The sequence below is a fragment of the Puma concolor genome, chromosome B2, assembly GCF_028749965.1.
Source record: "Puma concolor isolate L17-30 chromosome B2, mPumCon1.1.hap2, whole genome shotgun sequence".
NCBI lineage: Eukaryota > Metazoa > Chordata > Mammalia > Carnivora > Felidae > Puma > Puma concolor.
Window position 1 is genome coordinate 66,879,064 of NC_141671.1, and position 14,760 is coordinate 66,893,823.

The 14,760-nt window shown below is 33.9% G+C and overlaps 1 long non-coding RNA gene across 1 annotated transcript; it reads left to right on the forward strand.

Annotated features, from left to right (window-relative positions):
- Positions 1-1,960: 1,960 nt before the first annotated feature.
- On the forward strand, positions 1,961-2,852 carry LOC147581026 (uncharacterized). The gene is made up of 2 exons (XR_015250825.1): positions 1,961-2,324; positions 2,659-2,852. It is a non-coding gene; the product is annotated as an uncharacterized LOC147581026 (long non-coding RNA).
- The last annotated feature ends 11,908 nt before the right edge of the window (positions 2,853-14,760 follow it).

Below are 14,760 nucleotides of genomic sequence, written 5' to 3' on the forward strand. Positions count from 1 at the left end.
TTAGTAAACATAATAAAACAGAAACTGAAATCAGTTCCCTAAACACTGACATTCTAAAACTCATCTAACAAAGCAACAAAGATTTCTGCATTATATAGAATATTTCAAACCCAACTTATCAGGTTATTTAGTGCTTAATGATGTTTCTGAGTATGTTTCATGTAGTATATATTTATTATGTGCAGTATTGAATGCAAATTGCTTTGTATGTTTGATAAAAAAATAGATACTCTTACATAACTAAACAAAGAAATCCCTTTGTTAAATATGGCATAGATACTATCTAAATTGGATCTAGGTGTTAGTGCCTCTAAGTGCCTGACAGAAGCAAACACAGAAGCTAAACCCTCAGGAAAATAGCATTAGCAAGAGATAAGACATTATCAGGAAAACAACTGACATACATCTGCAAGAGCTGTAAAGTCTCTTTCCTGAACATACACAGAACTTAACATTTTTGCTGGTATATGGTATGCAGTTATATCAGAATTGGTTTTCATATCAGATAATAAATTTTTTATGAAGCATACGCAAGTCATTATTGCGAATACCTAAATACTGAGAGCTCAGAAGTGAAGGATATCTCTATTTGGAATGTCTACTCTTCTATTTGTGTGCCTTCTATTTGTCCCACTTTATCTGTTCCTTTTTTGTTTGTTCTAGCTTTCTATAATATTGATTGGATGTTTTTTCTCATTTTTCCGTACAGATTTGAAAGTTAAATATTCTATATCTCTTATTTTATTTCCAGGTGCCTACTTATCAAAATCTTAAATTATCATTTCATTCTTTTAAACAATGATCTTATTAAACTTTTCAATCTAATCATGACCTTCCTGACTTATATGTAATTTTTATTGGATATCAGTGTTCTACCCTGTTTTAAACCCCCAAAAGAAGTATTGTTTTGTGTATTCAGTGTTGTTTATATTTACCCACATATTTGCCACTTTATTTTTCTTTAATCCTTCTTGCCTCTTCCACATGCAATTGGTTTTCTTTTGCTTGGAGTACATCTGTTGAATTTTTTAAAGAGAGTATCTTCTGATACAAACTCTCTCACTTTTCCTCATCTGATAATATTTTTGTCTTTTTTTTCATTCTTCCAAGTTATTTTTGCTATGTTTATAATTCTAGAGTAATAGGTATTTTCTCTCACCACACCAAAATATCCCACTGTCTTCTGGCTTCCATTGTTGTTCCTGAGAAGTCAATTGTCAGCCTAAATATATTTCCTTTCCTTCTGGTAGTTTTTAAGATTTTTCTGTTAGTCTGTGGCATTCTGTACTTTAAGCTAGATACTCTAGGTGTTGATTTATTTTATATTTATTCTACCTTGGTTTCATGAATCTGTAATTGATACTTTTCATCAGATCAGAAAATTTCTCATACTTTTTTCTCTTCACATATTGCCTCTACCTCATTCTATCTCCTCTATTCCTAGAACTCCAATTATTTGAATCATATTAGATTTTTTTCACTTTGTTCTTCCTATCTCTTTTCTGTTATATTTTCTCTTTTACTCACTATGCTGCATTCTGGATAAATACTTCAGATCCATCATCTAGTTCACTAATCTTTTCATGAAGTATTTAGTTTTCCATTAAACATAACTACTGTTTTTATTTCAATTTTTTTTTCATTTCTGAAAGTTCTTTTTTTCAAGTCTACTTGTTTAATGTTATAGCACTTTATATTTTAATCTTTTCTTTTTTAAAGCAAGGATTTTAAAAATGCTAAATAGCCATTTTATTATCTGTCTGATGGATCCAATATCTAAAAGTTTTGCTAGTTGTTTCACTTGTTTTTTTTTTTACTCTGGTGGCCATTCACATTGTACTGTTTCCTCGTGTATCACTGTTCCTTGTGATTTTGACAGTGAGCTCTCATTCTTTGGAATGTCATTTGTAGTATTCCCTTGAAACCTCACTTGATAGTGGATAGCATTTTTGTTTCTTCCAAGTTCCTGAGGAAACTAAAACCTAAAACATCTTTGAACTAATGAATTACTAGTAGCCTTTTTGAACTACCTAGATGATACGACTTTAGTTTGCAAATGCTCTTGTACTGATTTGTTAAAATTATTGGGAAAGCCTCTTTTCCCCCAAACCCATTGTCAGGTTTTAAGACAGTTAATTTTTCTATTTTCTTCCAGTTAGCCCTTTAATTGGAGATTTAGCCCATCGAGATTCTATGCTGGGAGAATTACCTATTAAACCTCTTACCTTGAGTAGTTTTGCCTCCTGCCAGTATATGTCTTCAACACCAACAGCCTGTGAAAATTGAATTTCAAGTTCACTTGAATTTGGCAAATATTTCTTAAGGTAGGAACTCAGAATTCTCATTTTCATTAGTTTTTGGCTTGTAAGGGAGGCTGATCCACAATGCCAGAAACAGAATACCAATAATGTGTTTCTTTTTAACTTCAGGGTGGTGGTGGTGGTGGTGTGGTGTGGTGTGGTGTGGTGTGGTGTGTGTGTGTGTGTGTGTGTGTGTGTGTGTGTGTGTGTAAAAATATCTGCTTTCTAATATTGATCAGTGAAAAGTCAATAACTATCTGAATTACATATAATGCGCATGTCTGAGGATAATATCAAAATTCTTGTGTTTCTTTAACATTTTTTTATCACCTGCTGTTGTCAATTTGTGTTGTTTCAGTTTACCTTGCATTTGAATCCATGAGAACCCCTCAAGAATATGTTCTACACAAGTCTGTGGCCCCCAACAACACCACATAGTGAGTTTTCCTTCTGGAAAGGTGATGATATAAAAATTCAGTTTCTTGTAACCTCTCTCAGAAGACAAAGAACATATCATGTCATCAAACTCCCTGATAAATCTTTCCTTTTGTTTGTTGTTTGTTTATTTATCTTTGAAATTACATTTGCTTGTAATTTATGTTTCTATAAAATAATAGAGACATACAAGCATCTCAGTGTCCCAAATGAGGTAAGAAATTTGTGTTTGGAGCTCTTGTATAAATTAGATAATGAATCAACCTATATTGTTATTTAAAGGATCTATATTCTAATGCAGTCAAGAGAGAATGTCACAAAGAGCCCTCAAACTGGCCATTTATTTGTTCCCTGACTCTTTTACTACCTCTTTCATGTTGGTCCTATGGTACAGACAGGAAGATGTCAATTTTTAGATATAAGTAATTCTGATATTGCTTTAACCTTCTAGAATACTGCCGAGATAGCCATACTTTCTTGACATTCCCTGGTGTTGTATACATTGAAAGATTTTATTTTAAATGGAAAATATTTGTCTTAAGAATAACTAGCACCATTTTTCCAGGCATAGACTAAAACCTAAAATTCTAAATATAGAAGCAAATGGTATACAATGAATGACAGCAAAACTCCCCACCTCAATATCTTCAAAGACTGGCTTTAAAAGTATGTCTAAAGCAGGATTTCTCAACCTTGGCATTTTGGGTAGGATAACTCTGTTGAGGGTGTCTGCGCATCTCATTTTTGCTTATTCAAGGGCTTTATGGTAACCATAGGCCTTCCTGTCTTGATAAATGTCATCATGGTATTCCTAACTTCATTTTAAGAAATAGCATGGGCTATTTCAGGGAGATCAAGGAAGTTTCTGTTACTCCAAATATTCCAATATGTCTAATACATCCCAGAGAATCCTTGTAAAATTCATTCCTTTAAGAATTCAGTCCAAGGACTCACAATCTGGGATTCATAAACTTCAGGTTTTATAAATTGTTTCAGAGTGTCTGTGAACCCTGGAAGTTGTATGTAAAATTATACATATGCTTTTCAGACTTTTTCTGAGGCTTTCACCAAATTCTCAAACCTCTGACATCCAGAAGAACTTTAGAATGATAAATTCACAGGTACTCTAGGGTGATGAATTCAACACCTATCACCAAACATCTAAAATATCACATATATTTTAGAGTCAAAATTAAAAACTCATTAGCGCTTGAATATTGCTGTTAGAAGTATAATAATATCTGAAGATATATATGTTAAGGTTTCTTTTGTTTAATTATATCTAGTAACTTGTAATAAAGTATTATTAAACAACAAATGAGTGCATGGCCTGGTATATTACCAGGTATGGTTGCTTTCATTTGTTTCACAAATAGTTCACCTGAAAGCTATCATCTGCAAAATTTCTTAAAATTTTACTTCTGGGTTATTTCAAGGTTTACCCATAAAAGCCATATTTTGTTTACAAGTTCATATTTATTTTTTTAAAAATTTGACCTCAGATAATAGAACAAACGTGTCTGACATATTTAAATTAGCATAACGCTCATTAAGTTCATCCATTTCATCACACATGACTCAATTTCATCCATATTGTCACAAATGACAAATTTTATTTTTTATAGCTGAAAAATATCCATATATTCCATATATATATATTCTCTCTCTATATATATATATATATATTCTCTCTCTCTATATATATACACATATATATATTCTCTCTCTATATATATACATATATATATTCTCTCTATATATATTCCATATATATATATCCATATATTCCATATATATCCATATATTCCATATATATATACTAGCTGTGCAGAAGCTTTTTAGTATGATGTCATCCCACTTATTTATTTTGTTGTTGTTGCTTTTGCTTTTGGTGTCAGATTAAAAAAATCATCATCAACACCTATATCAGGAAGAGTACCACCTATTTTTTTCTAGGAGTTTTATGGTTTGAAATTTTACATAACAAATTTTAATCCATTTTGAGTTAAGTTTTGTGGATGGTGTAAGGTGGTAGTTGACTTTCATTTTTTTTTAATGAAATAGCTTTCATTCTTTTGCATGTTGCTGTCCAGTTTTCCCAACATCATTTATTGAAATGACAGTCCTTTCCTCATTGTATATTCTTGGCTTCTTTGTCATAAAGTAATTGGCCATACATGTGTGGGTTTCTTTCTTGACTCTGTATTCTGTTCCATTGATCTGTGTGTCTGTTTTTATGGAAAAACTACACTCTTTTAATTACTATACCTTTGTAAAATATTTTGAGATCAAGGAGTGTGATGCTCCAGCTTTGTTGTTCTTTCTCACAATTGCTTTGGCTATTTATAGTTTTCTGTGGTTCCATACAAATTTTAGGATTATTTATTCTATTTCTTTGGAAAATATCATTGGAATTTTGATAGGGATTGCATTGGACCTATAGATTGTTTAAGGTAGTATGGGCATTTTAACAACGTTGATTTTCCAATCCATGAGGATAGAATATTTTTCTGCTTATTTGTGTCTTCCTCAATTTCTTTGATTAATGTCTTTGTCATTTTCAATATACAGGTCTTTTGTCTCCTTGGTTAAATTTATTTTTAGGTATTTTATTCTTTTTAATTATAAATGGGATTGTTTTCTTTATTCTTTCTGATAGTTTATCGGTGTATAAAAAACAACATATTTTTGCATATTGATTTTGTATCCTGCAACTTAACTGAATTTTATTAGTTCTAACAGAACTAATGGAGTCTTTGGGGTTTTCTCTAATATCATGTCATCTGCAAATAGAGTTTTTCTTATTGCAAATAAGTAAAGTTTACTTTTCAATCTGGATGCTTTTTATTTATTTTTGTTGCCACATCAATGCTATGTTGAATAAAAGTAGTGAGAGTGGACATCCTTGTCTTGTTCCTGATGTTATAGGAAAGACTTTCACCTTTTCACAATTGAGTAGGATGTAAACTGTGGGCTCATCATATATGGCCTTTATTATGTTGAGGATCATTTCCTCTATACCCACTTTTTTGAGAGTTTTTGTCATAAATGGATGTTGAATTTTGTCAAATGATTGTTCTGCATCTGTTGAGTTGACCATATATGATTTTTGTCCTTTTGGCCTTCATTTTGTTAATGTGTTACAGTAAACTTGGTTTGTGAGCATAATTCATTCCAGAGACATGCTTGTAATCCAAAGCACTTGTATATCTAAGTGAATTTTCCCATAAGAAATAATGGAAACTCAGATGATTCATTCCACAACACAAAAATATTCATATAAAAATAATTATAATTCCATAATATAAGACACAATAAAATACAAAATATAAAGAAAAATAAACAAGTTAACCTGCACTTATCTTTGAAAACCTTCGTGGCTGGTGTGAGGGAGACAAGAGAGAGGAAGGTTATTGTGTAAGATGACTTCCACTATCACTAATGGAATCACCGCTATCTATTGGCTCATTGGAATCTTTTCCTGCATGGGGACCATTGTATAGGCTCACACAGATGTTGACTACAGTGCAGTATTAAAAAAAGTCTTGTCATATACTGCATTTAATGTAACTAGCAATAAGACAGCAGAGGAAAGGGTCTATATCTGCAAGCAGTCTGACCTAGAGTGAAGCAAAGCATTCTTAAGTTTACTCTTGTATGGAAAAGCAAAAGACTGTCCATAATTGCTTTGAAGTGACAAAAAAAATACACTAGTGCCAGCTGTGGGCACCTTCCAAGGTACTGAAAAATCACTGATTTCTGCCAAGGACCACAGCCTGAGACTGAGCATCGGAGCATGGGAGACAATCACCCACACTCCCACAGGGAGCGAGAGAGAAAAGAGTCCTTGGTTCAGTTGTGATCATGTGACATTTGTCATCATGTGCTACTCATATTGCAAGACATCATTTGTCTATCAAGTTAAAATTTATTAGAAATGTTTGCTTGTATTGCAGAACACTCACAGAACAAGTAAGTTACTTGCAGTCCAAGGTTTTACTGTATATCACATTGGTTGATTTGCAGATGTTGAACCATCTTTGCATCCCTGGAATAAATAACACTTGATTGTGGTATATGATCCTTTTAACATATTGCTGAATTTGGCTTGCTAATAGTTTGTTGAGAATTTTTTTCATCTTTGTTCATTGGGGATATTAACAAAGCCTATTTTTTCTTGTGGCATCCTTGTCTAGTTTTGGTATCAGGGTAATGCTGGACTTGTAAAATGAGTTTAGTAGAGTTCCCTTCTCTTATATTTTTTGGAAGAGTGTGAGAAGAATTGGTATTAATTCTTCTTTGAATGTTGACTAGAATTTACCAGTGAAGGAATCTGGTCCTGGACTTTTGTTTATTGGGGAAGTTTTTGATTATTGATTCAATCTCTGTAGTAGTACTGAGTCTGTTCAGATTTTCTTTTTCATCATGATTCAGTCTTTATAGATTGTATGTTTCTAGGAATTTATTCATTTTTTTTAGGTTGTCCAATTTGTTGGCATTTAATTATTCATAGTAGTCTATTACGATCCTTTGTATTTCTGTGGTGGCAGTTGTAACATCTCCTCTTTCATTTCTGATTGTATTTATTTGAGTCCTCTCTCTTTTTTTTGTTGGTGAGTCTAGCTAAAGGCTTGTCAACTTCATCTTTTCAAAGAACTGGCTCTTAGTTTAATTATCTTCTCTATTGTCTGTTTAGTCTCTACTTGATTATTTCTACCTTGCTCTTTGTTATTTCCTTCCTTCTACCAACTTTGGGCTTTGTTTGTTCTTTTTCTAGTTCTTTGAGGTGTGAAGTTAGGTTGTTTGAGACTTTTCTTGTTCTTGAGGTAGGTATTTATCACTATGAACTTCCCTCTTAGAACTGCTTTTGCTGCATCCCATAAATTTTGATACATTTCCATTTTCATTTGTCTCAAGGTATTTTTATATTTCTTTTATTTCTTCTTTGATTGTTTATTCAGTAGCATGTTGTTTAATCTCTACATATTTGCAAATTTTCCAGCTCTCTTTGTGTCGGTGATTTATACTTTCATACCATTGTGGTTGGAAAAGATGCTTGATATTATTTCAGTTCTCTTAAATTTATTAAGACTTGTTTTGTGGCCTAACATATGATATATCCTGGAAAATGCTGAATGTTAACTTGAGAAGAATGTTTATTCTGTTGCTTTTGAATGGAATGTTCTGTATCTATTAAGTCTATCTGTTGTTTAGAGCCAATGTTTTTGTATTGATTTTCTGTCTGGATGATCTATCCATTAATATATGTAAATTATTAAAATACCCTGCTATTATTGTATTGCTGTATATTTCTCCCTTTGGGACTGTTAATGTTTCCTTTATATATTTAAGTGTTCTTATGTTAGATGCATAAATATTTACAAAATTATGTCTTGTTGGAATGACCCCTTTATCATTTTGTAATGCCCATATTTGTGTCTCATTGTGGTCTTTGTTTTAAAGTCTATTGTGTCTGATATAATAACTACTCCAGCTTTCTTGTGGTTTCTTTTTGCATGGAATATCCTTTTCTGTCCCTTCACTTAAAGGGACTTATGTTCCCTTACATCTAAAGTGAGTCAGTTGTAGGCAACAAATAGATGGGTCTTGTTATTTTACCCCATTCAGCCATTTTGTATCTTTGAATTGGAGAATTTAGTCCATTTACATTTAAATGTACTTATTGCCATTTTGTTAATTGTTTACTGGCTGTTTTTGTAGTTCTTCTCTATTCTTATTTGGTGCTCTTCTTTTGTGGTTTGATGACTTTCTTTACTAGTACACTTATATTCCTTTCTGTTTATCTTTTGTGTGTTTACTATAGGTTTTCACTTTGTGGTTGCCATAAGTCTTACATATAAAACTTATAATAACCTACTTTAAGTTGATAACCATTTAAGTTTGATCCCATTCTAAAGCTTAATATTTTTATTTTCCATCCCTCATGTTTTATGTTTTTGATGTCACATTTCACATTTTTTAAAAGTTTATTTATTTTTGAGAGAGAAAGTGGGGGGTGGGAATAGGTGGGGGAGGGGGAGAGAGAGAGGGGACAGAGAATTCTAAACAAGCTCCATGTTGTCAGTGCAAAGCCCAATGTGGGATTCAAACTCACAAATTGTGGGGCTCGTACTCACGAGCTGTAAGATCATGACCTGAGCTAAAATCAAGACTCAGATGCTTAACCGACTGAGTCACCCAGGCGCTCCACATTTTACATCTTTTTATCTTGTGTATCCCTTAACTAATTCTTGTAATCATAGTTACTTTTACTATTTTTGCCTTTTAACCTTTACAGTAGCCTTATAATTGATTAATCCACTACCTTTAGTATATATTTATCTTTCCAATGAGATTTATTCTTTCATATGTTTTCTTGTTACTAATTAGCACCCTGTCTTTGCAGCTTCAAGGAGTTCCTTTAACATTTCTTGTAAGGCTAATTTAGTGGTAATGAACTAACTCCTTTAGTTTTTGCTTGTCAGGAAAGCCTTTTCTCTCTCCTTTTTGAATGTTAATTTTGAATGATAATTTTACATGGTAGACTACTCTTGGTTGGAATCTTTTTTCTTTTACCACTTTGAATATATCATGCCACTCCCTTCTGGCATGCAAAGTTTCTGCTGAAAAATCAGGAAACAGTCTTATGGATGTTGCCTTGAACATCACAAGTTCATATGTCTATAATTTGTAAGTGCTAAATTTCAGTTAAATGTTAAAAATTATAGAAGCTAATATTTCAGAAAATTAATCAGCTATTATTTTTAAATTGCAGCCTAAATAAAAAATTGAACCTAAAGTAAATCTTGGTATGCATGAATGTTGGTTAGTAGTAATAGTAGTTAGTATCTATTGAACACTAATTGCATGTCAGACCTATGCTAAGGCCTTTACATAAACTATTTCATTTAATCTTCACAAAAGCCAGTGATACAGACATTATTATCCCTACTTTATTTTTTTAATGTTTATTTATTTTCAGAGAGAGAGAGAGAGAGAGAGAGAGAGAGAGAGAGAGAGAATGAGTGAGGCAGGGGCAGAGAGAGAGGAAGAAAGAGAATCCCAAACAGAGTCCACATTGTCAGTGCAGAGCCCAACCCAGGCTCCATCTCAAGGACTGTGAGGTCATGACCTGAGCCAAAACCAAGAGTCAAATGCTTAACCTACTGAGCCACCCAGGCACCCCCTCATTATCCCTACTTTAAACATGAAAGAAATGAAGACAGAGAAATTCAGTAACTCAACCAAGAACCAGGATCCCACAACCTAGAAGTTTTTTCTGACTCTAAATCCTGAGCAGTTTAAAAGCAATTTATTAGTAATTATTGTTCCATGTTTGATTCTCACCACCCAAAATAATATTGGGTCTTGTTGCCCCCTGTTTCTTCCTCATTTTTAATCTTCCTATTCACATGGTAAAGTCTCTTCTTTCTTAAAACAATTTTCAACTTCGTACCTCTTTTTCTCAACATGCTTCAGTCTCACATACAAAATAAGATGCAAAAATAAAAACAAGGCAACTTGGTTGCAATCCCACTTTCTGTTTTTCAGGACACCTGCCTCTCACACAAACTAACTCTTTAAAGATTTCTACACAAGACCCAATGTTTCTTTGTACCATTTTGATCCTAAACCTTTCCATGATCCAGAGCATCCCTCCCACAGAGCTACAGACCTCAAGATGACCATAACCTCAAGCCAATGAGCTCCGGCTTTCACTGGCCTTCTCCTTTTGCCCCAAGTGGGCCATGAGTCTTACCATTTGTAGCCATGACTCAAAAAAGTAGGAAGTGTTACTGTCAGTAGCCAAGCAAACAGGACTAGTCTCTAAAGTCATTGGTTTTCAAAGATAATTTTAACAGTTTTTTTTTAATATAATGCTATTCAGAAGCCTCATAATAACAAATCCCCAGTTAAAATTCCAGGAACTTGGATGCCCCTCTCTTGTCAATTACTGACCTGTCTGATGGACTCCAGGTGTTCCCCTATAGCTCTGAGCAGCAGTGTTTGAAAACTGTGTTGAATATTTAAGAGATATCAGCCTTTTAAAGATACATAACTATATAACTATACACACACACACACACACACACACACACACACACACACATAGTGATATATAACTATAACTATAACTAAATATATAGGTAGATTCTCTTAGATGATCTGGTCAGTTCCTCAGCCTTCCCTTATAAATAAAATCAAACAAAAATATATTGTTTATCCAACATGCTTCTTCCTTCCAAGTAAAACTAAACATGAAAAATGCATATATTATATTAAATTGGACTTTTGTGTAAATGTTAGTTTATCATTTAAAAAATGATAGTTTTTATTAAGAATGTTATAAAGGTTGAATCAATAGAAAGTGTCCAAGTTGCCTCAGACCTCACAACTGGCAGTGAAAGAAATACTGTCAGTCAAAATTGCAGCTCTGTTGTCCCATCTAAATGACTGCTCAGACTCAGCTACAGGACCTGTGAGAGTGGCATGATGGCCACTCAAGTGTCACATGAGTCAACATTGTGTTTTGTTTAGAACTTTTCTCAAACCCAAATCCTCTGCTTGCTGCTACCTCTTTCTTACCCTTCTGAATCATTATCTCTGCTCCCTCATTTTTTAATTCTTTCTCTGCCCACTCTGACCTAATTCCCATTTCTACATTCTACAAGGAAACAAAAAACAGAAACTACTTCTTCAAATGATTTCTTTGTTGCCACATCCAAAATCCTTGTCTCATTTGATCTCTTTCCAACACTTCTCTGTTGAAAGTTCTTTTCTGGCTCTGGTGGCATTGATTCTTTGCAGTTACTCCACTTTCTCTGTTTCCATCCATCTCCTCTCTTTTTCCTTTCTTCCTTCCTCCATACCCTACCCTAAATGCTCATGCTCACCAACATTAGGTCCTCAGGCCTCTTCCTTTTTAAGCTGATCTATGTGTTTTCCCAGGTAATCCTATCCCAAGCTATAACTCTCATCCATTCCATATGTGTGTGTGTGTGTGTGTGTGTGTGTGTGTGTGTGTGTGTGTGTGTGTGTATGACTTAGTGCTTTACTCCTCTACCCTCCTCCTTACAGTCACACCAGCAAAAGCACCCTGGGCTCCAGCAGAACCCAACTTCTTGTCATTCTCAAAGCACAATCAGCTCTCTAGACTTCACATTTCCTCGAATGTTCTCTCTCTGAATACCCTGCCTTCATGTCTTCTTAAAAGTCCAGTTACTCCTTAAGACTTGGCTCAGCAATTGCATTCTTTAGGAATCCCTGTGTAGCTTCCCATAACATCCTTTGCAAAACTCTGTGAACTCGTCACTTATCCTTCTCCCCAACTAGCCCATGAACATCATAAGATTCAGGATTGTTTTTCATCTCTGTACCCATTCCAGCTAGCACAGCACCTGAAATTAATAATTGCTTGTTGAAAAAATGAGTAAGTTTTGGGAAGTTCATAAAGGATGCCTTCTTAATTCCTCTTTGAAAAAGTTTTGATAAAATGTGAGTACCACTAGGGGGCACAGAATTATAACACAATTTTCCAGTACACTAGCTCAAAGATGTTTTCCTTCTGTATCCGTCTCTTAACACAGTTTCTAAATATATGAATCTTTAAAAGATCAAATAGCTATATTCAAATTACCTTCAGAAAGAAGAACTAAAGTAGCTGGCAGAAAGAAAAAGTATTGCTGCCATACCAGCGTGTCAGAAAAAAAAAAAAAATGAAATTAGGCCCTTGTATCACTCTGCCAAATACAACAGAGTTTTATGAATAAAAATGAAGGTAGTATTAGGAAAAAGGTCACAATGTAAATACAATCTCAAGAAATTGATACTACAAGATTTGGGACTGCTTAAAATTTTCAGTAGAAAAAAAGTATCTATGAAAGAAAACCCTTCCTTCTTCAGGAAAAGTGAACAGGAATATTGAGGCTATATCTGTGTTTAGAGTGAAACCCCAAATTACTTTAAAACAACTAACAGAAACTTCCCAATCCTTTTCTTTTGGAAAGAGAAACTGTCAACATTATTAATACATATTAGTGGGCTAAGCTTCTTATTTCAAAAGTTTGGTATTAGTTTCATAGTTAAAAATCTAGGTTTTTGTTTTTCTTTCAGTGGGTTTTATTTTGTTTTGTATTAAACACCCATAAGTTTGAGTGCTGGCTCAACAAGTATTTGTTTTGAAAAATTATTAACTTGTCCACACCTCAGTTTCTTCCCCTATAAATTGGGTATGATTGCAGTGCCTACTTGTGAGGCCATTGTCAGAATCAAATCAAATAATTCTTGCAAATCACAGTGCATAAAAACACATGCTAAATATTATTGTTTTCTTTGACAATGGTTTTTAGCACATTGTTTTAGTAATTCCTAGGAAAATAAATTTTTATTAGTTGTTATAATAAAATGGATTCTTTTTTTCAGCCTCTCCTACTCTTTGTCTGCTCCCCTACCAGCCTCTCTTCACACCCATATACACTCCATCTACACCCTTTTTGCATCCCTGGGGCAGAGGCTTTTCTGAAAGGGCCATGCCTCATCCATTGTGTGGGGAAAAGCTGGGATCCCTACTGTGTTAAAAGCTTCATATATTCTGGCTAGGCCCAGAAGATCTCTGATATTACCCTGGGTTCTCTGATTAATTTCTGTTTGTTGGAGAAACATTTTGAGTAGCTTTTAACATTATATCTCTTACAGATAAGAATTCTTGATTGACTAAAAATGGTGCTGTGGTACACAATACCCATATACTTAAAATATTAAGAAAAGGTAAATATGTTAACCAATGGTTATAATAAGATACCTAACAAATGCAATTATAGTTGCTATGCTTGTTGGTTTGATTATGATCTGATAGGAGAGAAATAAAAGCTAAGGAAAATGATGGTATAGCTTAAAGGGCATTCTATTCAAGAGTTACGAGATTTCACTTCTACCTCTAGGTCTACAAGACAAATAGCTAAGCCTTGAGCAAGTCACTGAGCAGCAGCCAAACAATGGATTTCCATTTCATTGGTAAATTTCCTTTTTGCTCTAAGGTTTGAGAATTCTTCTTACCATTATTACTGTTCTGGTTGACCCAGGAATCTTACATGGATCAAAGTGCATCCACCTCACTAAAAAGTGGCATTTATATCACTCACTAGTTTATATGAACCATGAACATGACTTGATGGGAAGATATGTTGAGGGGGTAGGGCTGGGGCAAATGGGAAGATGGAAAGCCATAAAGAAAAAGAAAAGGGGGAGAGTAATGGGATCACTGACATTTTGTGAAACCAGCTCAGATCTAGCTGTTCTTCCCGAAAAGTCTTAACCTGGGCATCTCCTGTCTCTTGTATGGAATTTTCAATACTATTATTTAAGAGTACCCTTCAGAAGAAAAATATAATGGGATAGAAAACACACTGAAATAAAATATTTCTAGTAACTATTTTCAGTTGAAACCATCTCCATATAGACTTCAGAGAACACAAGTTTCCAAGGTCACAAATTTCAGGCAGTCATCTTACAATCTGTGGAGAATGAATGGTTAAAAGCAAACCTATCTCAAAGAATGGGGAAGGCTAATCAACTCACACTTTACACTAGCAATAAACATTTGCCTTTGGAAAAACGTGGTTGTCTTTTGCCTTTTATATCTCTCTATAATGCCCTAATATAATTGTTATGCACAGAATACACCCTATAATGTTTTTACTCCGCATAATATGTATTCCATCCTCTCTTCTGATATCTGGATTTTAATAGTTCAGGAAAATAAAAGGTAGTTTCCTAGCAACATTTGTACTCAAACACAACAACAGAGAAAGCTTCATGACAATACTTTGTTTTCCCCACAATTAATTCCTGCCTTTTGAGGTAAGTTAGCAGGTAGTAAAGAAAGCAAGGGACACACAAAGAGAATCTGGTATTAGAGGCCACGCAGCCTCACCTGGCTTTTCCTTCTCAGGTATGCAAGGGCTGAATGAGTAGGGTGTGCAGCTAAACGCCTCTTTCTGAAAGGTAGTTGACAGACACATTGAAA